Source organism: Myotis nattereri, assembly GCF_964212035.1.
Source record: "Myotis nattereri genome assembly, chromosome: 7".
NCBI classification, from domain to species: domain Eukaryota; kingdom Metazoa; phylum Chordata; class Mammalia; order Chiroptera; family Vespertilionidae; genus Myotis; species Myotis nattereri.
In genome coordinates this window covers 57129978-57156155 of record NC_138082.1, presented here as the reverse complement: position 1 = coordinate 57156155, position 26178 = coordinate 57129978, and the positions used below count along the sequence as shown (strand labels likewise).

The 26178-nt window shown below is 39.9% G+C and overlaps 1 protein-coding gene across 1 annotated transcript in view; it reads right to left on the bottom strand.

The window, feature by feature from the left end:
* ACVR1 (activin A receptor type 1) overlaps positions 1 to 24797 on the bottom strand; it is an 82432-nt gene extending 57635 nt beyond the window's left edge. The window contains exon 1 of the mRNA XM_081095589.1: positions 24537 to 24797. The gene's annotated coding sequence lies outside the window, so the exon portion shown is untranslated. The remainder of the gene's footprint in view (positions 1 to 24536) is intronic.
* Positions 24798 to 26178: the final 1381 nt, after the last annotated feature.

Sequence of the window (26178 nt, the reverse complement as noted above, 5' to 3'; positions counted from 1 at the left end):
GCATACTTCAAAGATCTAGAACGAACTCTCCAAAAATTCATCTGGAATAAAAAAAGACCCCGAATAGCTACAGCCATCCTGAAAAAGACCAAAGTAGGTGGGATCTCAATACCAGATATCAAGTTGTATTACAAAGCCACTGTTCTCAAAACTGCCTGGTACTGGCACAAGAATAGGCATATAGATCAATGGAATAGAATAGAGAGCCCAGAAATCGGCCCGAACCAATATGCTCAATTAATATTTGACAAAGGAGGCAAGAACATACAATGGAGCCAAGATAGTCTCTTCAATAAATGGTGTTGGGAAAATTGGACAGATATATGCAAGAAAATGAAACTAGACCACCAACTTACACCCTACACAAAAATAAACTCAAAATGGATAAAGGACTTAAATGTACGACAGGAAACCATAAAAATTCTAGAAGAATTCAAAGGCAACAAAATCTCAGACATATGCCGAAGCAATTTCTTCACTGATATAGCTCCTAGGGCACTTGAAACTAAAGAGAAAATGAACAAATGGGACTACATCAAAATAAAAAGCTTCTGCACAGCAAAAGAAACCATCAACAAAACAACGAGAAAACCCACTGTGTGGGAAAACATATTTGCCAATGTCATATCTGATAAGGGCCTAATCTCCAAAATTTATAGGGAACTCATACAACTCAACAAAAGGAAGATAAACAATCCAATCAAAAAATGGGCAAAGGACCTAAATAGACACCTTTCAAAAGAGGACATTCAGAAAGCCAAGAGACATATGAAAACATGCTCAAAGTCACTAATCATCCGAGAGATGCAAATCAAAACAACAATGAGGTACCATCTCACACCTGTCAGACTGGCTATCATCAACAAATCAACAAACGACAAGTGCTGGAGAGGATGTGGAGAAAAAGGAACACTTGTGCACTGCTGGTGGGAATGCAGACTGGTGCAGCCACTATGGAAGACAGTATGGAGTTTCCTCAAAAAACTGAAAATGGAACTCCCATTTGACCCTGTGATCCCACTTCTAGGAATATATCCCAAGAAACCAGAAACACCAGTCAGAAAGGATATATGCACCCTTATGTTCATAGCAGCACAATTCACCATAGCTAAGATCTGGAAACAGCCTAAGTGCCCATCAGTAGATGAATGGATTAGAAAACTGTGGTACATCTACACGATGGAATACTATGCTGCTCTAAAAAGGAAGGAACTCTTACCATTTGCAACGTCATGGATGGAACTGGAGAGCATTATGCTAAGTGAAATAAGCCAGTCAATGAAGGAAAAATACCACATGATCTCACTCATTCATGGATAATAGAGACCATTATAAACTTTTGAACAATAATAGATACAGAGGCAGAGCTGCCTCAAACAGATTGTCAAACTGCAGCGGGAAGGCCGGGGAGGGTTGGGGGGCAGGAGGTAGGGGGGTAAGAGATCAACTAAAGGACTTGTATGCATGCATATAAGCATAACCAGTGGAATAAGACATTGGGGGATAGGGGAGGCTAGGGGACTGTCTAGGGCGGGGGGATAAAATGGACACATATGTAATACCCTTTGTAATACTTTAAGCAATAAATTAAAAAAAAAATAAAAAAAAAAATTCTAAAGACACAGCAATCTCTTCCAGCCCTTTCCTACACATAGGCACATATACACTTGCAAAGAAATGGTGGGATTAAGACATTTACCATCTCTCTAACATTAATCTGTAAAATATGTTCAGTTAATAGTAAAAGTTAGAAGTTAACAAGCTTCAAATTTCAAAATCAAGAATCCTTTCACTATTAAAAAAATCTAAAAGACAATCACTATTGGCATTTTTTCCTGTGACAAAGCCAAGAAAAGCCCATGCCTCAAAATATCCCTTAACAGATCATAATTGTACAAGCAAAACTAAAATATTAATTTAGGCTCATAAGTATAAAACAGAAAAAAAAAGAGTTAGAAATTCATTCCCCAAGCTAATCTATTGTTTATAGACAGAAAACTCAAAATCTGCCAGAAATCTCTGGGGAAGAATCATCATCATCATTGCCTGGTTGCCATTTTGCTATGTTTGGAGTGTCTGTGCTGCTCAGTTCATTCCGCTATTAAATACAGACGGGAAAAGAGGGAAAGAATGTAGAAAGCAGAATATTCTGGAATAAATGTCCTCATCATATTTTAATTATTAAGAAATATCAATATGCTACCATCCCAACTTTAAGCCCCAAGGATCTATTTCTAATTTTAAAATATACTAAAACGAGAAAACTGTCTTTAAAAGTAAAAAAAAAAAAAAAAGGAAAGAAAGAAAACGTTAAAGTAAAAAATGTGGGTTGGCAAAAAAAGAAGTACTGGTAGTGGGAAAAGAGAGTGGTAATAATTCCACAGTTCAGAGATGCCCTATTCCAGTGGTTTACAAATGTTTTGGTCTCAGAATCGTTTTATACTTTTGAAAAATATTGAGGCCCCTAAGGAGCTTAGCTCTGTGGGCTATGTCTATCAACATTTACTCTATTAGAAAGCAAAAGAGAATTTTTAAAATATTGTATTTCTCTTAAAATAATAAGCATACTAGCTTATTTTTTTTAAAATATATTTTATTGATTTTTTTACAGAGAGGAAGGGAGAGAGATAGAGAGTTAGAAACATCGATGAGAGAGAAACATCGATCAGCTGCCTCCTGCACATCTCCTACTGGGTATGTGCCCGCAACCCTGGTACATGCCCTTGACCGGAATCGAACCTAGGACCTTTCAGTCCGCAGGCCGACGCTCTATCCGAGCCAAACCGGTTTCGGCCTAGCTTATTTTTTATAAATTGAAAAAACAACTATTACCCCCCCCCCCAAACAATAAAGAAATAAATATACTGAAAAAAGTAGCACTGTTTTGCATTTTTTGCAAATCTCAATAATGTTTGGCTTAATAGAAAACAACTGGACTCTCATATATGAGTCTACATTCAGTCTGCTAGAACACGTATCGGTTGAAGTACATATAGCGAATCCAGCCTTGAACATGTCCCTGGAAGAAGGAGGATCTCACGGAACCCCTGAGGAAGTCATGGGAGCTCCACTTGGACCACACTTTGAGAACCATCATCTTATTCTTTATTTGATCAGTTCTTCTACCATACAGATAACCACACGGTACATTTTAGGCTGAGCATTTACCCACTACCTAAGAAAAATGCTACTGTTCCACAGGTTTAAAAATCTCATTAGCCTCCCAATTAACATCAAGGAAGTCAACAAAATCTATGGTCAAGAAATAAGACATTAGATTTTTTTAAAATATAGGAATAATATTTTATGTACACATCTAAATATTTTTTTAAATGAGACATAAACCTGTCATAAGAAAATACTCAACTGCTCATCTTGTTTAGGTTCAACCAAATCCTTATGTAATGTTCTAAGGCCAAAATCCCTAACTGAAAAATCATAGGCTACTTACTGGGGACTACAGAACATTACCTGAAAGGTTCGGAGCATGGATTTTTGCCTGCAGTGTATACAATCTCCTTTCTGCTCTTGGATAAGGCCCTGTATCCCTCGTAACTGATCTTGATACTTCACACATAAGGACCTCCTGACTCAGCTAAGTTTCCCCCTTTAGGTCAGTACCCTCTCTTTCAATGTTCAGGACTACAATCTAGGGCAGTGATGGCGAACCTTTTGAGCTCGGCATGTCAGCATTTTGAAAAACCCTAACTTAACTCTGGTGCCGTGTCACATATAGAAATTTTTTGATATTTGCAACCATAGTAAAACAATGACTTATATTTTTTATACTTATTTTATATATTTAAATGCCATTTAAAAAAGAAAAATCAACCAAAAAAATGAGTTCGCGTGTCACCTCTGACACGAGTGTCATAGGTTCGCCATCACTGATCTAGGGAGATAGTGTATTCCCATGATAATTCTACTAAAAACAGGCATATCACCAGGGCAGAACAGAACTGCTTTCCAAATCCCATGGTACTTTTCAAACTCCATTTATAGATCAGACTGATATCCAGTTAAGGAGCTAGTGTTTAGCTCAATTTTTAACATGTGTGGGCTTGAGACCAAGTTTGGCACTTCTTTTGCTCATCACAATTTTACAGCTGGATAAAACCACAGATACACTCCAATACATTACCCCCACAAAAAAATCACAAAGCATTTTGATATTGGTCACAAAGTAATCCAGAGTGTAAATGTACTTTTATTGTCAACTTTTAGTACTCATATTAAGCAATCTAATTAATAATCTATGGCAAAAAATAAAGGCTATTTCTAAAACCTATACTTATGAACAGCACACAATTTGTTATCCATAATATTGTAGATGAAGAGAAAGTTGTAAGATGAACCCTATGATTTTTTCCCCTTCATAAAATTCTACCAAATATTCATTTGTCAGGGCTGGTAACCTAAACTCATTTGGTTTGTCCATTGGTTCAAGATATAATTTACTTACTTGTACCTACTCGTACGATAAGGACTTTCTTGATACTCTTAATTCAACATCTAACATTCTCTGAATTAGAAAGAATCTTGAAAGACAGGTTGTACATGCACCCATCCATGCTTTGAATGACGCTATCCAGCTGAAGTCCCTCACCAAGGGTGGGGGTTGTCACTACTCTGCCAGGACAGTTCTTCCTTTATATCTCTTTATACAGTCTATGCTAAACCTTCAGTAAGGGACGGGGGGGAGGGACGGGGGGGGGGGGGAGAACCTCATAACCTCATTCTTTTTAAATGTCAATGATAGAGGCAAAGCAGAAGTGAGAGTAATTCTGCTTTCTCCTAGTTATCTGTCAAAAATACGTCCTTATCACCCTAAAGGTAGCAGCACTAACTAACCAGCCAGGCACTATGCTTAGGGATCATGTGTATCATATTCAATCTCTCCCCAAAATGCTGTGAAATAAATATTCACATTCACCCCTTTTTACACATAAGAACATCTATAAAATTTTCAGGGGGTAGAATTTTCAGTGGGTGGGTAGAAGTAATCAGAGTTCAGCTCTTAACCAACCACCACTCTCACACCTTCACGACACTAGTTAAGCTGCTTTCGTCTGCTTTTGTCATCCTTAACATATTATCCATGCCTCAACACATTCACTTTAACCACCTTGATTTTCGTCTTAGAAAACAATCTTTATTCATGGTTATTTGGGTCACTTTTCAATCATGACCTCTTTCCATCTCTCTAAATTCAAAATTAATTTCATATACTCTGAAAAGATCTTGGTGTGGAGAAAAAAAAAAACCACCTTGACAATACAGCATTTCTATATCACACTCCCCACCCCCACATTTCAGTTCTCTTATAACTCACATCTCAAAATAAAAACAGAAATTAGTGTATGTCAGGCACATTTTAGAACAAAGTTAGATCTAGTAAGACAAATTCTAGACAGGAAACTTTGAGGGAAGGTATACTTACAATAACCACCTCCAAGTGGGACAAAAATCAGCCATTATGTGAGAACAGTTATGCCTCTTCTATGCTCAAAGGCAGAGAGAGAGAGAGAGAGAGAGAGAGAGAGAGAGAGAGAGAGAGAGAGAGACCAAGGGCAGCTTGCTCCACACTACCTGGGCCTTAACAGGGGTGAAAATGACATGGGCTGTCAGTTATAGCTGCAAAGAAAGGCTAAACCGAAGCCATCATACCATATAAGTTAAGTCAGGGTCTTTTCTCCAGTTCACAAATGACCTGTGAAATATTTTTAACACCACACTCTGTCTGAACTGGTGATGTGCAAGTTGCCAGGGCTCGGTTTTATATAGACTTCACTGCTGCTGGAGGGTTCCGGTGGGTGTTACTTTCAGAATATTAGCATGTAATTTGATCTTTGGTGATAGATGAATACAAATAGCTTCTTGGACAAGTCCTATAGAACTGAAATCCAGCCCCTGGATCGGTTCATCCCGTAGTTAGAGGAACTAATTACAGATTATTTCAGGGGGAAAAAAAGGTTTTGACTGAAAGAGTTACACTGCAAACATTCCAGCTGTGACAAGAAGACATGGTTTGGAAAGGAGAGGGAAAGACTGATTTTATCTGTGAAGGGCTCGGGGGAGATCAGGCTTAACTGAATGAAAGCAAGTGAACGATTTAAGTTAGGCTACCATGTAAGAAACCTTGAATCCCCAGTAAATTTACTTTAATTGTCTACAGAATGAAAGTGACTTTATACACTACCAGATACATAGATATTAATATTAACTACGCTAAGCTTCTGAGAGTCCAATGTTTTGGTCACCCACTCCATGCCTTACTGGTATCTCAAGGCGGGTTTTATTTCTACACGCTTGACTACATGGAAACTGTCCCTCGTTTTCCACTTCATTCCCTCTGTATCAAATAGCCGTGGCTCTCCTGCTTTGTTTCAACTGATAGGACCCCATCATCTCCCAGCTGTTTGGTGATATTCTCCTCGGCAGGCAGCTCAGGGCTCACTCCTTGCCCCCCAGTTTTCAAACTGTGGCTGGAACAATTTTTTTAACCTACTGGTAGGAAGGAGCCTGCTATCCTCTCCCACCCCCATGCCCCCCCCCCACACACACACACACACACAAAACTCTTAGACATGTAACTGTACGGTCCATTTAAAATCCCACTTCCTCCCAAAGTCCTCAGAATCGGTCTCAGCCCACCAGCTCCTTTCTAACTATGCCTCAACTTTCCCCTTTTATCAAATAGTGCAGACTTCTCTAGTCCTCCCGTTACCAGGCAAATGGTGTTTCAGGCACCTACCATCTGACACAACTGTCCCACTTCTAAGGCTACTAGGATTAACCTATCATAATTTGAAGGGCAATAAATGTGAAAGGGACATCAGCACCAGGGAGGTATATTTCTTTTCTCTCCTTTTCTCTTTCTCTCTTCCCCCCAAACCCACTCTCTCTTTTATTTATTTATTTTTAAATGGGAGACACTAGAGCATATTTCTGTGGAGGTGAGAAAAGCACCCTTTCTGCACCAGCCTCGCCAGGGCCGTCCTTCCCATCCACACTCCACCTCCCCTGCATTCTTCACAGCACTTACCTTGGTGTGAAATGGGTTGTTTGTCGGTTGATTTTGATGGTGTTTCCCCACCACCTTCCTCCATGTACCAACATATAAGCAGCATGGAAGTAAGAGCTCAGCCTTGCTCATGGCTCCACACCCAGGCCTGGCACATACTAGGCACTCGATGTAAATTAAAACGCATGTGTCTTAACTTCTTAGTCTATGCTACACTTTGGTTTGGGTAGAAAGAGGAAGGTGAGGTTTAAGGAATTTTGTACAGCTTGGCAAGGAAATTACCTTGGGGGGGGGGGGGGGGAAGAGGGGCTTGCTCCATCTCCTCAATTTAATATAGTAGCAACCAGGTATTTGAGATAAATTAAAACATATCATCTGTAACTTGGATTTCGGTTTTCAAGGGTGTCATCCAAGAGAAGCAGCCAAACAAAAAGACGGCTGGCAGACTCCGGGCAGAGCAGACAACTCCCTGGTGGACAGTATCCCATTTGGAAAGAACTCCTTGGATCTCTAGTTGCAGACACCAGCTGATCCGCCCAGAGCCACCCCCAGTGACCTCTGAGACAGCTTCTGTAGCTTGAAAATATATCTCCTACAAGTCAGAAATTGACACATTATCTCCCCACCCCCTGTCTTCTAACAGTTATTGACGTTATTTGGAAAGCCATACTTCCATGCCTATTAATAACCCTCAGAAAGAACCCCGAGGAAGTGTCAAGAGAAAAATAGACTGGCTGATGGGAGCCAAAGACTCAATCAAGGCTACCACTAGCAATTAATACATTTGAAGAAAAAGAAAGTTGTAATGTCTTCTGTATCACATGTTATGTATTCAGGAGACTTCAAACAAAATACTTAGCCGATGAATTCAAAGAATGCTGAGTCAAGAACATTAGACTTTACAGAAAGGAACTCTTTTACAGACCCTTTATCTACTTAAATAGAGCAGCACTAGCAACAATGCCAGGGATTTATGCCTACCAAGCTACCATTAAATCTTTATGGTTATTTACACCTTTATAAAGCTTCTCCAGGTGACACCTTTTTTAAAAAAAGTTTAATATATTTTATTGATTTCAGAGAGGGAGGGAGGGAAGGAGAGGGAAAGAGAGAGAGAGAGAGAGAGAGAGAGAGAGAGGAGAGAGAGAGAAATATCAATGATGAAAGAGAATCATTGATTGGCTGCCTCCTGCATGCCCCACAATGGGGATCGAGCCCGAAACCCAGGCATGTGCCCTTGACCAGAATCGAACCCGGGACTCTTCAGTCCATAGGCCAATGCTCTATCCACTGAGCCAAATCAGCCAGGGCTCCACGTGACATCTTAAATAGCATCCAAATCAATCTACTCTAACATCATGGAATAACGAATTAACATTAATCTTTAAAAAGACTTTCCTTTTTTTTAATTTATCTTTATTGTCGAAAGTATTACAGATGTCTGCTTTATTTTTTTGTTGTTGTTTTTTCCCCACTGACCCTCTCCTCCCCTCTTCCCGCTCCCTGCCCCACCTTCCCTCTGAGATTCCATAGTCTGTTCATGGTTCTATGTCTCTGGATCTATTTTGTTCATCAGTTTATTTTGTTCATTAGATTCCACATATGAGTGAGATCATGTGATACTTATCTTTCTCTGACTGGCTTATTTCACTTAGCATAATGCTCTCCAGGTCCATCCATCTGTAGCAAATGGTAAGAGTTCCTTTTAGAGAAGGAACTCTTAAACTGACTTCTCACAGTGGTCTTTCTCCTCTCCCCTCCCCCATCTAGAATGTGATTAATGGAATTCTCTCACAACTTAGCCTAAAATATGTTTTTGCCAGTTGAGCAGCTAAAGCAGAATCAGATAATTGTGGTATGACTCAACAAATGCACAGCTGTTCATTTAAATATATCCATCGAAAGTATAAATACAATCGTGAGAAAGAAAATGAGCCATGTCCACAGGGCCAGTGCAAAGTTGAACAAGCTAGCATCGAAGTGACCACCCACCTACAACCACCCACCCCAACCCAAACACTAAATAACAATGACAAGATAAAAGTGAAAAGAAATGCACTCTACTAAGTGGGGAGAAAGAAACAAAATTTAGGAAATAGATGATGCTCCCAAGAGGCAGACATATTAGAGGGTAGAACTGATGAATTCGATCTGTTATTAAAAACACAAGTAGCGCCGAAACCGGTTTGGCTCAGTGGATAGAGCGTCGGCCTTCGGACTGAAAGGTCCCAGGTTCGATTCCGGTCAAGGGCATGTACCTGGGTTGCGGGTGTATCCCCAGTGGGAGATGTGCAGGAGGCGGCTGATGATGTTTCTCTCTCATCGATGTTTCTAACTCTCTATCTCTCTCCCTTCCTCTCTGTGAAAAATCAATAAAATATATTTTTAAAAAAAACAACAACAAACAAACACAAGTAGCCTTGGCTTGTTTGGCTCAGTAGTTAAGAGCACAGGCCCATGAACTGAAGTGTCGTGGGTTCAATTCCCCATCAAGGGCACATACCTCAGTTGCAGGTTCAACCCCAGTCAGTGAGCATGCAGGAGGCAACCAATCGATGTGTCTCTCTCACATTCTCACATTGATGTCTGCTTCTCTCTCTCTCTCTCTCTCTCTCTCTCTCTCTCTCTCTCTCTCTGTTCCTCTCTCCTCTTCCCTTCCTCCCTAAAAAAAAAAAAAAAAATCCTCAGGTGAGGATTAATTAAAAAACTAAAACTAAACAAAGACCCCGAGGCAGAGGACAACAGAAGGAGCAGTATTCTCACCTCAGTCCTCTCTCCACCACCTTCCAACTCGGGGCTTATGAAATCCTGAAAACATGAGAATCCCTCCAATAGTCCCAAAGCTAATAACTGAAACACACCACCCCGTACCAGGCAACCCTTTCAGAGCTGTGAGAGTAACAGAAAGAAGAGGAAACGCAAAGAGAAGACAGAGAATGTGAGGAGGAGCAGGGGAGCAGTGATCAAGGAGAGTGGCTAGGTCAGCACTCCAGACCCCACCTGCCTTCTCTGCAGGGAGCGCGGAGGCCCTGTCAGGACAGGAGAAGCAGAGGCATTGAAAAGACTCGGTGCCTTTCTTCTTTTAATATGGAATTCAAAATAATAACAAATAAAAAGAACATCTAATTCATGGTGACAGTTTCCAAGCTCCCTGAACCATCAAGTCCTTCCCCCAAAACAATCTCTCTGGTAGGGGTTGGGAGGAGGTGGGCTGAAGCTCATGCTTAGCCTGACTACTCGGTCTTCCTACATGGAGACCATTCACATTCCCCACATTTACAGGCAAACCTGTCTTATATTATTATGAGCAACAACTATTTCAACAACCACCACCTCCTCAGCCCCACGTCCTCCATCTCTCTCTCCATCCTTTCACAGAAAACTTGCTAGAAAGAGCAATCTACACAGCTCCCTTCACGGCCTCCCTCTACTCCTCCTCTCCATCACGGAAACGCCTCTTGCTAAGGTATCTGACTCACTGCAGACGTTACCTTATCCTTCACATTTACACGGGAGCTTCCTCAGAACTGATTCCCAAGCCTCAAGCCCAGAGATTTTGATGCGATTGACCTGAGATGAGGCCTAGAAATGCCCCAGTATGACAGCCCCTCAGTAATTCAGGCGATGCTGGGGATGCCGAGGGTGGTCTCACTGGCCCGCTCTGCAGGACGGCGGTGCCGATAACCCCTGCGTCCCCCGCGTGCTTCCCTGGCTGGGATTCAGAGGCCCCACTCTCTCTGGTGTCTGCTTCTCAGTGTCCTTGGATGGCAGTTTCCTCTCCGGCCAATCACCCCTTAAACCTTATTCTCACTCAACATGTTACCTGGTTTTTAGCTTCAGGGTCACCAAGGTAAGACCAAACAAGCAGGTTAAGAATGGAATCACCCACCCATTCAGGATAATTTTCCTGCCTCCCTGTCTACTCCTTCCTTATTGCCATCTTTCCCTACTGTTTATAAAATTGATTTTTTAAATTTTGTATTCCAGATATTTCATTACATAGAAACAGAGAGAAAAGTATAATAAGCCCTATTTTTGACCTCCTAGTTTCAAAAATAAACAACATCCTACCACCCAATTTCAAAAATGAGTAATCTTATTTCCTCTATTCTGCCCATTTTCTCCTGGGGTATTTTAACAAGAATCCCAAATGTCACGTCATCTCACCCACAAAGTCTCTAACAAATAAGGATTTTTTTCTAAACATAAATATAAAATCAACATGTCACCTAACAAAATTAAAAGCATTCCTCTTCCAAATATCATCTAAAAGCTGATCAGCATTTTAATTTGCCCAATTTTCAACAATCATACACACACACACCCCCCAAAAAAAATAAATAAATGTGGGGACAATGGGATAGCCTACCAGAGCGAAATTGTTTTTATTGCTTTTCAGGTATCATAACTAGCACTGTGTGGTAGCCCTGTGGCAGTGTTGAGAATACTGTGTGTATCCCATGGAAGAAAGCAAATGAGTAACTAAGACATACTCGAAGTCTATCATCCCCTGCTGTTCCGGAGAAGCAGAACTCTGTGTGAATTAAGGAGATACAGATGTAATACAGAAAAGGGTAAGTGAGAGCCTTATCAACTGAACTGGAATTGGAAGTGTTTAAATCCTCTCTCATTAAAAAGGCCTAGAAACAATGGTCTACCCAGCAGCAAACACACCCAGCCCAAACTGTAATGTAAAAATACTATTTCCTACTAAAAGAAAAGGTATTGGCCCAGCCGGTGTGGCTCGGTGGTTGACCTATGAACCAGGAGGTCACAGTTTGATTCTCAGGGCACATGCTGGGTTATGAATTTGATCGCCAGTGTAGGGTGTGCAGGAGGCAGCGAGTCAATGATTCTCTCATCATTGCTGTTTCTATCTCTGTCTACCTCTCCCTTCCTCTCTGAAATCAATAAAATAAAAACTTAAAAAATGTATTGGACTATGAGGTTGCAATCATTGAATCCAGCCAGTGGGAACACAGAGATGAAATGATTAGGTTCTTCAACAAACTGTAAGGAAAGTAAAGGAGTGGAAGAGGAACCTGAGGTTTAAGAGACTTAAAGACATAAAAAGATGGGCAAGACTAAACTACAGTAGCTAGATATGTGCACATGGGAAATAAAACCATAAAGAAAGGCCAGGAGGCAGTTACTATGGAAATCAGGAAAGTGGTTACTAACCGGGGGAGAGGGGTATGAGTGGCGTGGAATATGCCAATGGACTAAGGAGGCTGCTAGCATTCTGTTTATTGACCTGCCTGGTGGTCACAAAAATGTTCACCCTTTTATAATTTCACTAAGTTATGTATGCTTTGTGTGGATATCTGTATGTGCGTTTTATTTTACAAGAAAAATAGAAAAGGAGAACAAAGCTGTTGTCTTAAAAAGGTACAGATTAACACACATACACACACACACACAATGAGGAAATAACAGTATTCCGTATCATAAACAAATGCAAAAATTTGACAGATCTGTGTTACAAAGAAGTTTATGTAAAAAACTCCTGGAATATCAATTTTTTTACTTTCAAACAGAAAAGCTGTTTTTTCAAGTTCCAAGTTTATTAAATTTTAAGAAAGAAATAGGCATCAGTCATAATCAGAAGTCAAAATAAACTTAACACATCATCATATGATACAATGGTCCTCCCTCTCGCCAACTTCAATTATATAAGTTTCCTGGCTCAAAGATATAGAAAGACTGGAAAGTCCAGATAATTTTTCCCAAACACTGTGCACCATTATCATCAAATAAGAAAAATTAGCACCATAAAGATGTGAGCCCTTTTTCACAAAGTACATCTACACATTTTACACCCAATCCCAATAATAATATTAACAGGTTTTAAGGAGGAGGAAGTGATGACTAGATATGTTTATTTAAATGAATATGATTTTTTTAAACACACATACACAAATAAATATTAAAATTCTATAAAATGGAACTACCCCATCAAAAATAAAAAAAAATCATATTGAGCGCCAATAATTAAAAAAAACAAACAAAAAAAGTGTGATCTTGGTACACACATAGGCATAGAGATCAATGAAAGTAAATGGAGATTCCCAGAAATAGACCAAAATGTGTTTGGGAATTTATAATTCAAAAAGAAACCAAAGGAGAAAATTGTTGGGACTATTCAGTAAAATCAGTTTGACTAGCCAATGACAGACTGCTAATTTTCTACTAAAATTCCCTCTTTGTTTTTTTTCTTGGGCCCACGCTGACCAGCAGAGCCTGCAGGCCCCACCCTCCCTGGCAGCCAGAAGTGCCCACATGACTTAGTTCCCACCAACAGCGATAGAAGTGATGTGCGCAACTTCTGATCACTTGACCCGGACTTTCTCCTCTGTCCTTCTCAATGAGGGAACCCAGATATGGTAGCAAGCCAGCTATGACCATGCAGATAACTACAGTGACAATTAAAGGGGCCTGGGAATATTGGCTATTTTGCTGACCTGCTCTGCTCCCACTGGGACTGTTAAATGAGGAAAAACTCAACATCCATGTTCTTTGAACCATAGCATATTTTAGTCCCTTGGTTACAGCAGCTCAGCCTTCCCTTAATGATTAGAGCACCTGGAGAAAAATTAAGTTGCATTCATACCTAACATTCCAGATGGATCAAAGAATTAAAACTAAAAAATAAACACACACCAAAAACACATGACACTATAAGGAACCATGAGGTAGGTTTTTAACTGTAGGAATGGAAAAGGTCTTTTACCTGTGATTCAAAATCCTGAAGCCACAAAAAGTTTGATTATATATTTATCTCTATAATCCTTGTTGAACATCTTTTTTTTTTTTTTTAATCTTTAAATTTTTTACTCGTTAAGGAATTACAAGGAGCAAGATTTGGGATCTGTTTTCTTTACTACTGTATAGCCTGCTGCCTAGAACAAGTGCCATGACAGTATCCAATAAATACTTGTTAAATTAATAAATTGGTAAACTTAAGGATACAAAATTTTAAATAATCTGCACAGCAAAATAATGTTTATACAAAATGCCACATGAACGTCATATATCACAAGGAGAACAAAAGGCCTGGCACTAAGTTTGTTAATACGTAGGAGCCCCCATGAACGGAAAATAAAAAGCTTAAAAACCCAATAGGAAAATAGACAAAGGACACAAGCATAAAGGGAACAGAACAGGAAATAAAAATTGCATTCAACTTATGAAAAGATATTCTATGTCAACCGAAATAAGAAAAATGCAAATCGAAGCTACCTTAAACTGTCATTTTTCACCTCTCCATTTGGCAAAGAAAAAAACAAAAACCTATCAGTTTGACAACTGTACTGTGACCGGCACGGGTGTGAGGAGGCAGTGTTCTCATCCACTGCTGGTGAAATCTGAAACTTTGCAAGCTCAATGGCTAGAGCATCTTGGCAATAAATTTCTACCAAAATTAAAATGTCCGTACCCTTTAACCTATCAATTCCACCACTAGAAATGGATCCTACAGATATGCCCATGAACATGTTTGAAATGATATATGTACAAGGTTATTCCCTACAGGCTTGTTAATGAAAATAAAACTGAAAATGACCTACATGGCCATCAATATAGTACTGGTTAAGTAAATCACAGTGCAGCTCTAGCCAGTTTGCCTCAGTGGACAGAGCATCAGCCCTCAGACTAAAGGGTCCCGGGTTCGATTCCGGTCAAGGGCGCGTACCTCGGTTGCAAGCTCTACCACTGGCCCGCGTCAGGTGTATGTAGGAGGTAACCAATCCATGTGTCTCTCTCACATTGATGTTTCTCTCTCTCTGTCTCTCCCACTCTCTTCCACTCTCTGTAAAACTCAATGGAAAAATATCCTTAGAGGAGGATTAACATAAATCACGGTGCATCCACACAGTGGAATACTAGACATCCATACAAAAAGAATGCAGTATTAATGAGGAATAACTTCCAAGAAATAGTATTTCGAAATCGGGGAAGATGGCGGCGATATAGGCAGACGCGTCCCAGGTCGTGTCCCGGAGCAAATGGAGTCAGCAGCTGAAACTAGTAACACCCACACCGAATTGGCGAAATTGCTCAGCTGGTGAGACGGTTTGCAGCCGAGAAGAGCAGAACTCCCCAGGAAAGGTAAAAAAAAACCAGGGATTTGGGCAGGAAAGTTTGCCAGACCTCTGAACCCAGAGAGTCGGAGGGAGACCGCGCGGCAGCCGCGTCCCTTGGGACAGGCACAGCCCCTGACGGGGGAAAGGAGAACCGCGGGATTCCTGGCGCCGCCGGGGGAATTGAGAGCTCAGTGCTGTGATCACAGAGGACTGAGCCTAAAGGGGGCAGCCTGAAGAGCTGACCAGACCATGCAGTGCCGGTAAGAGAAGAAGCTTACAGAAACCAAGCCTTCCCCGTTTCCGCGGCCGGCGTTTGTTTGATTGTTTTCACTGAATCCTGTTCATGGGACATTTCGGATACAGACACTCACCTGTGCTGAAGAGAGGGAGAGTGTGCGGAGGAGTGGAATCTGGGGAGAGACTGAGGAGAGAGGGGGAGCCGGGAGAGGTGGCAGCGAATTGAGTGCTGAGACACCCCTGAGCACAGGACTGGGGCAGCCATTCTCTCCGGAGAGTGAGACTCCTCCCCCCAGCCCCCAGGCAAGGAGCACAGCCACACCCAGATTCCACCCTGTACAAGATCAAGGATTAAAATAACCTGATCAATCCCTGGGAGTTAACAGGGTCTGGCCTATAGAGGGATTTTCAATCCCAGCAACAACACAGCGCTGGTAACTAACTATTACGCAGCCAGCTCTGGGCAGTGAACTTCCACTGGACAGAAAGGCCCTATAGCCTCAGAGGCCAACCCCAAAACACTGCCACCCAGAGGCTGACCCACAAACTGACTCTTTGCTAAACACAAAATAAGGCAGTCTGGGAAACAAAAGCGGTCTGCTTTAAAATAAGGACTGTGGTTTACAACACAGAGGAACAGTGTATCGCAGGGAAACTCAACACTCTCCTGAATACCTGGCAGGTCTAAGGCGAGCCACACTGAAGAATAGAAGAACCAAGGGACCTTCACTACTGCAATTTTTTTTTTCCACCTTTTAACTAAGAAACCAATTTTTTTTCTTTTTTTTTTTTTTCTTTTTTTTTTCTTTTCTTTTTTTTTTTTTTCTTCTTTTTCCATCACCTGATTTTACCCTTTTAATCACTACCTTCTTATTTTTAACCAGTATTACTACTGCTACCATTTTACCATTTTTTAAAGTGCCATTTTATTTTCTCTTTATTTTATTTTGGGATTAGTGTTCTCCATTCTATTTTCATCGTTATATTATTGGTTGTTTCTAGTTTGCATTCATCTCCAGGGAGCTGTTGCTGGAATTTGTTGGGATTAATGGCTGTTCTATAGGAGTATTCTCCTCATATAAAAAGTCTCTTCCCCTCTTCCACTTCATTCTCTTTTTCGCTCTTTTTTTTTTTTTTCTTTTCTTTTCTCGCTTTTATTTTCCCCCCTTCTTTTTCCAAATTTCATTTTTGCACTCCTTTTTTTTTTGGTCCCTACTTTTCTTTTCATTTCTCTTTTATCTTTTTCTCTTTCTTCTTCCTTGTTCCCTAATTCTCTTAATTGGGGTGATCACCTTTATTTGGGGTTATTAATATCGTGAATATATTTGTGTATAGTGCCTGGTACGTGGTGCCTTGTTGTGTTGTATTTTTGCCTTTAAATCAACGCAGCAGGTCCAAGCAACAGCAACCTCCTGAGCAACACATCCTCTGCCGAGGAACAGCAGCTGTACGTGAAACCTCGCCCCACCAGCCAGAAGAGCCACCACAGCTGTGAACAGAATCCACCAGAGGAGCTGCTGCCAACTGAAGAGCAGCTGCTACCGCAACCGCCCGAAGAGCAACCACAGATCAAGGAGTCACTGCCACCAAGGGAGCAACCACTGAACGACTCAACGTCTAGATATGTCAGTGAGATCAAACATGGGTAGACAAAGAAACCCCCAAAGGAAAGAGAAGGAGGACTCTCCAGAAAAGCAGCTAAGTAATACAGAGGCATGCAACATGACAGAAAAAGAATTCAGAATAAGGGTCCTAGAGTGCATAAACCGGATGGAGGAAAAAATCGACAACCTCTGCAAGAAGCAAGACGAAACAGATGAAAAAATCGATAACATATGGAAGAAGCTAGAAGAAACAGATGAAAAAATCAACAACTTAAGTAAGACCCAAGAAGAAATGAAGAGTGATATAGCTGCAATGAAAAACTCCATTGAAAGTATCAACAGTAGACTAGGAGAAGCGGAGGACCGAATTAGTGAATTAGAAGACAAGGAAGCAAAACACACCCAAAATGTACTGCAATTGGAGAAAAAAATTAAAAGACAGGAGGAGAGCCTAAGGGAGCTTTGGGACAACATGAAACGAAACAACATACGAATAATAGGAGTACCAGAACAACAAAAGGATGAACAAGGATTAGAAAACCTATTAGAAGAAATAATATCAGAAAACTTCCCTGAGGTGGGGAAGAAAAAAGTCACACATGCCCAGAGAGTCCCAAACAAGGTGAACCCGAAAAGACCCACACCAAGACACATCATAATTACCATGGCAAATGTTCAGGACAAAGAGAGAATCTTACAGGCTGCAAGAGAGAGACGGAAAGTTACATACAAGGGCTCTCCCATTAGATTGTCAAATGATTTCTCAACAGAAACACATCAGGCCAGAAAAGAATGGACTGAAATTTACAAAGTGATGCAAAGCAAAGGACTGAATCCAAGAATACTCTATCCAGCAAGGCTATCATTCAAACTTGAAGGGGAAATAAGAAGCTTCACAGACAAAAAAAGGCTAAGGGAGTTTATCACCACCAAGCCAGCAATGCAAGGAATGCTAAAGGGACTGGTATAAAAATAAGAAATAAAAAGCTCAGAAAGAAAACAGCCACACAAAAACAGAAATGGCTACAAACAAGTACCTTTCAATAATAACTTTAAACGTAAACGGACTAAATGCTCCAAACAAAAGACATCGAGTGGCTGAATGGATAAAAAAACATGACCCATACATCTGCTGTCTACAAGAAACCCACCTCATTAGAAGGGACTCACACAGACTGAAAGTGAAAGGATGGAAAAATATCTTTCAGGCAAATGGAAAGGAAAAGAAAGCTGGGGTAGCAATACTTATATCGGACAAAATAGACCTCAAAGTGAAGGCCATAACAAGAGATAAGGAAGGCCACTTCATAATACTAAAGGGATCAATACAACAAGAAGATATAACTCTGGTAAACATATATGCACCCAATGCAGGAGCACCCAAATTCATAAAAAAACTCCTGGAAGATATCAAAGGAGAGATCGACAACAATACAATCATAGTAGGGGACTTTAATACACCACTGACAGCACTGGATAAGCCCTCTAGACAAACAATCAGCAAAGATACAGCAATCCTAAATGACTCACTAGATCAGATGGACTTAATAGACATCTTCAGAACACTCCACCCCAAAGCCAGGGAATATACATTCTACTCAAATGCTCATAAGACATATTCAAAAATAGACCATATATTGGGTCACAAGCAAAGTATCCCCAAATTCAAGAAGATTGAAATCATAAAAAGCATCTTCACAGACCACGATGGCATAATATTAGAAATAAACTACAATAAAAACAACCCAAAATACTCAAACACCTGGAAGCTGAATAGCATGCTATTAAATATTGATTGGGTTACCAATGAGATCAAAGAAGAAATTAAAAACATCCTGGAAACTAATGACAATGAAAACACAACAATCCAAAACCTATGGGACACAATGAAAGCAGTCTTGAGAGGGAAGTTTATAGCTCTACAGGCCTATCTCAAAAAACAAGAAAACATGGTAGTAAATCATCTAACTCTACAACTCAAAGAATTAGAAAGAGAGCAACAAGAAAACCCCAGAGTGAGCAGAAGGAAGGAAATAATAAAGATTAGAGCAGAAATAAATGACATAGAGACCAAAAAAACAATACAGAAAATCAATGAAACCAAGAGCTGGTTCTTTGAAAGGATAAACAAGATTGACAAACCTCTAGCCAGACTCACCAAGAAGCAAAGAGAGAGGACCCAAATAAACAAAATCAGAAACGATAGAGGCGAAATAACAACAGACCCCACAGAAATACAAATGATCATTAAAAAATACTATGGACAGCTCTACTCCAACAAACTAGACAACCTGGAGGAAATGGACAAATTCCTAGAAAAATACAACATTCCAAAACTCAATCAGGAAGAATCTAAAAATCTCAACAGGCCAATAACTATGGAAGAAATTGAAGCAGTCATCAAAAAGCTTCCATCAAACAAAAGCCCAGGACCAGACGGCTTCACAGGGGAGTTTTACCAAACATTCAAGGAAGAACTAAAACCTATCCTCCTCAGACTACTAAAAAAAATTCAAGAGGAAGGAACACTTCCAAGCTCATTCTATGAAGCCAGCATCACCCTAATACCAAAACCAGGTAAAGACAACACAATGAAAGAGAACTACAGGCCAATATCCCTCATGAACATAGATGCCAAAATCCTCAACAAAATCTTAGCAAATCGGATCCAGCAGTACATCAGAAAGATCATACACCATGACCAAGTAGGATTTATCCCAGGGATGCAAGGATGGTACAATATCCGCAAATCAATAAACGTGATACATCACATAAACAAACTGAAAGAAAAAAACCACATGGTCATATCAATTGATGCAGAAAAAGCATTTGACAAAATTCAACACCCATTTTTGATAAAAACTCTCAGCAAGGTGGGAGTAGAAGGATCATACCTCAACATAATAAAAGCCATATATGACAGGCCCACAGCCAACATCATACTCAATGGGCAAAAACTAACACCATTTCCCCTAAGAACAGGAACAAGACAGGGATGCCCCCTCTCACCACTCCTGTTCAACATAGTACTGGAAGTGTTAGCCATTGCAATTCGGCAAGAAGAAGAAATAAAAGGCATCCAAATTGGAAAAGAGGAAGTAAAACTGTCCTTATTTGCAGACGACATGATATTATACATACAAAACCCCAGAGACTCCATCCAAAAGCTACTAGACTTAATACATGAATTTGGCAATGTAGCAGGATACAAAATTAACCCCAAGAAATCTGAGGCATTTCTATACACCAGTAGTGAACTTTCAGAAAGAGAGATTATAAAAGCAATCCCATTTACCATTGCACCAAAAAAATTAAGCTACCTAGGAATCAACTTAACTAAAGAGGTAAAAGACCTCTACTCAGAAAACTACAGGACGTTGAAAAAAGATATAGAGGAAGACATAAACAGATGGAAGAACATACCGTGTTCCTGGATTGGTAGAATCAACATCATTAAAATGTCCATACTACCCAAAGCAATCTATAAATTCAACGCACTTCCCATTAAAATACCAACGGCATACTTCACAGATCTAGAACGAACTCTCCAAAAATTCATCTGGAATAAAAAAAGACCCCGAATAGCTGCAGCAATCCTGAAAAAGAACAAAGTAGGTGGGATCTCAATACCAGATATCAAGTTGTATTACAAAGCCACTGTTCTCAAAACTGCCTGGTACTGGCACAAGAATAGGCATATAGATCAATGGAATAGAATAGAGAGCCCAGAAATCGGCCCGAACCAATATGCTCAATTAATATTTGACAAAGGAGGCAAGAACATACAATGGAGCCAAGATAGTCTCTTCAATAAATGGTGTTGGGAAAATTGGACAGATATATGCAAGAAAATGAAACTAGACCACCAACTTACACCATACACAAAGATAAACTCAAAATGGATAAAGGACTTAAATGTACGACAGGAAACCATAAAAATTCTAGAAGAATCCAAAGGCAACAAAATCTCAGACATATGCCGAAGCAATTTCTTCACTGACACAGCTCCTAGGGCACTTGAAACTAAAGAGAAAATAAACAAATGGGACTTCATCAAAATAAAAAGCTTCTGCACAGCAAAAGAAACCATCAACAAAACAACAAGAAAACCCACTGTGTGGGAAAACATATTTGCCAATGTCATATCTGATAAGGGCCTAATCTCCAAAATTTATAGGGAACTCATACAACTCAACAAAAGGAAGATAAACAATCCAATCAAAAAGTGGGCAAAGGACCTAAATAGACACCTTTCAAAAGAGGACATTCAGAAAGCCAAGAGACATATGAAAACATGCTCAAAGTCACTAATCATCCGAGAGATGCAAATCAAAACAACAATGAGGTATCATCTCACACCTGTCAGACTGGCTATCATCAACAAATCAACAAACGACAAGTGCTGGAGAGGATGTGGAGAAAAAGGAACACTTGTGCACTGCTGGTGGGAATGCAGACTGGTGCAGCCACTATGGAAGACAGTATGGAGTTTCCTTAAAAAACTACAAATGGAACTCCCGTTTGACCCTGTGATCCCACTTCTAGGATTATATCCCAAGAAACCAGAAACACCAATCAGAAAGGATATATGCACCCCTATGTTCATAGCAGCACAATTCACCATAGCTAAGATCTGGAAACAGCCTAAGTGCCCATCAGTAGATGAATGGATTAGAAAACTGTGGTACATCTACACGATGGAATACTATTCTGCTCTAAAAAGGAAGGAACTCTTACCATTTGCAACAGCATGGATGGAACTGGAGAGCATTATGCTAAGTGAAATAAGCCAATCAATGAAGGAAAAATACCACATGATCTCACTCATTCATGGATAATAGAGACCATTATAAACTTTTGAACAATAATAGATACAGAGGCAGAGCTGCCTCAAACAGATTGTCAAACTGCAGCGGGAAGGCCGGGGAGGGTTGGGGGGCAGGAGGTAGGGGGGTAAGAGATCAACTAAAGGACTTGTATGCATGCATATAAGCATAACCAATGGACATAAGACACTGGGGATAGGGGAGGCTAGGGGACTGTCTAGGGCGGGGTGATAAAATGGACACATATGTAATACCCTTTGTAATACTTTAAGCAATAAAATAAAAAAAAAAAAAAAAAGAAATAGTATTTCAATGAAAAAAGGGGTACAAAACAGTGTATATCATTACTATTTGCGTTTAGAAAGATTGCAATAATCTATAGGTTACATGCTGGTATATGATGTATGACCTGAAATCTCTGAAAGAATACACAAGAAACTGGTAACAGTGGTTGCCTCTAGGAAGGGGAACTGGGCACTTGGGAGACTTATATTTCACTCCTGTCCCTTTCTAATCTTTTTTTTTAAATATATTTTTTATTGAGTTTTTACAGAGAGGGAGAGGGAGAGGGATAGAGAGTTAGAAACATCAATGAGAGAGAAACATTGATCAGCTGGCTTCCTGCACACCTCCTACTGGGGATGTGCCCGCAACCAAGGTACATGCCCTTGACCGGAATCGAACCTGGGACCTTTCAGTCCACAGGCCGACCCTCTATCCACTAAGCCAAACTGGTTAGGGCTCCCTTTCTAATCTTATAAATATTGATTATATTACTTTCCTAAAAATAAATATTTTATAAAATAACAACACCACAAACATTCATTTCCAGCCCCAGATATCTGAAAACTTCTCTGGTAAGTCCAACCATCAATTACCTCATAAAACTACTGAGCTGGACAATTTTAACCCTGTTTCATAATTAAGAATCAAAGGGTTAATTGCAATTAACTACCAACATCATCTCCTCCTCCTCCCGCAAATAAGCATATATGCAAAATATAAGTCAGTTTCTTAATTCTATCCCTATTATTCATTACTTCCTCTTAAAACTAATTCAACCTCATGCCACCTTAAATGGGCATGAAAATATCTCAAAACGCTCCAAGGATGGTAGCCAAAACTAACAACTATGGTAATATATTAATGCAGCCCAGTGCCAAAAAACTTCCTTCCAAACTCCCGAGATGAAAATTTGACATAAGTGACACCTCAGCAACAGCCCCAAAGCTGTGTAACATCTGCCTTTGAAAATAAAAGCTCACATCCTTAACGACTAAAAGGCCAATGTCAACAGTCATGACTTTTGTTTTTTCCTTAACGTGAGGTCTCCCCCCACCCATATCCCCCTTTAAATTACAGGCTAACGTCTCACTTGAGGACTGGTTATTATTATGTTACAGCCATATAAAGAGCATTAAGCAGTCATTACTTAGACTGAGACTCCACTAAAAGGAAAAATTCTCCTTAAAAGGGAAAATATCCACAACGTATGAAATAGAAGGAAAAACCAAATCATAAAATAAAATGTACAGTCACCATCGATTTTTAAACATAATTAATATGCCCAGTTTGTTTGTAGAGGAAAAGATCTGTATGTGAAAAAATGTGTCTTCAAAATTATTAGCTACAGGTAAAAGAGAGAAGGAATGGAGAAAATTATATATATGTAAATACAGGCACTTATATATAGTTTATGCCTTACTTTACACTGTTTTGTGATATTTGAAATTAAATAATCAAAAATAAACTTTTATATAAAGAACAAGGTTTTTTAAAACAATGAATTAGACTTCCCTTAAAAAGAAAGCACTTGACAGCTAGCTACTACAGTCTTTCTCCAAACAATGACAAACTAGGGAGGCTGCATAGAGCAAGCCTGAGTTCCTTGCTTCTGTCTACACAAGTTTCAAATCTTATCTGAGCAATCTCAACATTTAACTCAGAGAGGCACACACGTTTAGCACTTAAGGCCTCCCCTCAGAAACATTTTAGACTCTAGTCTAAAGCATGTATTTGTATTACCTCCATAGCTTAACACAACCTAAATGGCATTTCATCCTGATGGCAAGACTTCTGTCCATAGATTTCAAAAGACTCCACAGGGAGCATAATATTAAAATGTAGTTCAGGAAAGGTAAAAGTATGGAGATAACACAAAGATCAGTGGTTGCCAGGGGCTGGGGTGCAGACTGAGAAAAAGGTGGAGCACAGAGGATTTTCAAGGCAGTGAAACTATTCTGTATGATACAACAATGGTGGATACATGTCATTATACACTTGCCCAAACCCATCGAATGCACACCACCAAGAGCAAACCCTAATATAAACTATGGCTTTGGCTGATGATGTGTCAATGTAGGTTCATTTGTTGTAATTAATGCACCATTCTGATGTGGTCATTAATAGTGGGAGAGGTTGTGCATGTATGGGGACAGGGTATATGAGAACTCTCTATACTCTTTGCTCAATTTTGCTATGAACCTAAAATTACTGTAAAACATAAAGTTTCTTTAAAAGGGCAGGGGAGGGAAGAAGAGTGGACCTATAAGGTGAAAAGAATGGCAGAAGCATTTTACATGTAGGGAAATGGTAGTAGTTGAACAACTTGGCCAAAGTTGAAGAATAACTGTGCAGCTCCATTAAAAAAAAAAAAAAAAAAAAGCCTACCTTCAAGGCCATGCAAGAATTAAGGCTGATTCTAAACTTTTTTATATTACATTCATATAAACCGAAGAAATGATCATTGTGGCTAAGAAATTACCGTGTAGATTTGATCTCTGCCGAAGAGCATTAAAAGAGGTGATTTGTTGAAATGGCTCTGCTGCTGGTTCCAGCAATGCTGCTCTGAGCTCCTGGGGAAGCTGACGCAGCTACCTTAGAGCTGGTTCCAGGTCATATCTTCCTGCCGCCCTTCAAGCGCTGTGCTCTTGTGCAGAGCTTCGCTCATTAGTTCACCAGGGATGTGGGGAGGGAGGCGTGCGCCTGGAATCTCCTGGAACAATGAGGAATCCCCAGGAGCTCCAAGGCGATGCTCACAAGTGACTCGGCGCTGCAGAGGGGAAGAAGAAAGAAAAACCGTCTAAGCAAAATAAAATTCTGCAGTTGGGAATGTACTGGCTAAAGGAAGTGCATACTTGACAAGCCTTTCAATTGGGACCACAAAACTAAAGCTGATTTATAGTTAAAGCAAGTATGGGGAGGGTTGAAAAACACCGGCATGCAGTATGTTGAGGTCATAGATCAGTGATGGCGAACCTATGACACGTTTTTTGGTTGATTTTTCTTTGTTAAATGGCATTTAAATATAGAAAATAAATATCAAAAATATAAATCTTTGTTTTACTATGGTTTCAAAGATCAAAAAATTTCTGTATGTGACACGGCACCAGAGTTAAGTTAGGGTTTTTCAAAATGCTGACACGCCGAGCTCAAAAGGTTCACCATCACTGTCATAGATCCATACTGCTCTCAAATAATTTTCCACATGACACAAAACCAAGTAAGGCCTGCCATTGGTGAATTTCAAGATCATGTTCTTTTAAATCCCATATATCATTACAAAACAAACAAACAAATAAAACCAAGGGCTTTGCATATATTAATTGTTATATGTAGTTGGTTTGAAAATATAAAGTTCAAGCGGTGCAGAGAATGGAGTGAAAGTCTCTTTTGGACGCCCGGCCACTTGAGAGGCACCCCATGTACCAGAGCAACTAGTTTCTTGTTGTCCACCCACAAACAATCTGGTTTTGGTCCATTTTCAAGCACCATTCTCAGCTGCTGGTAGATCTAGTTCAAAGGCTCATAAAACAATGAAGGAAAAGGAGCACAGAGCGGAAGGGAAGGGGCTCTAGATAACTGACAAAAAACAAAAAGCCTCCCGAGATCCCTTTTCCTTTAGGAGGACTTTCAAAACATCAACATTGGCCAAAGGAAGAGGAAATTTTTATTAGAACCAAACTTTCCCATTCGAATAGTTAAGTGACACAAAACACTGAGAAAACTTACTCCTTTCGGAAAACAGTGTGTTTTTTTTTAACCTCAAGGAACATGTTGCCAAGAAAAATTTCACGTAAATACATCTAAGCAGAAAACAAGCCCAAAACGCAGCATTCCTCAATAATTATTTGGAAGGAAAATCACATCAACCTTGAAATTCAAGGAAATGCTTTTACAAATAATGTCAAACCTGTCCTCGCTTTGGTTCAAATTGAAGCTCATGATCAATTTGATTTTAAAATTGTAAGGTGCAATAAAAATAAGGCATACAAACAACTCCCCCCCCCCCCCAACACACCTCTATAGAAAGGTCAACCAGAAATATGACATTTTCAACAATCATTTAGTGAAGTTAAAGAGTAGAAATTCATTTACAGAATGGACATCCTTAAAAACAAATTCAT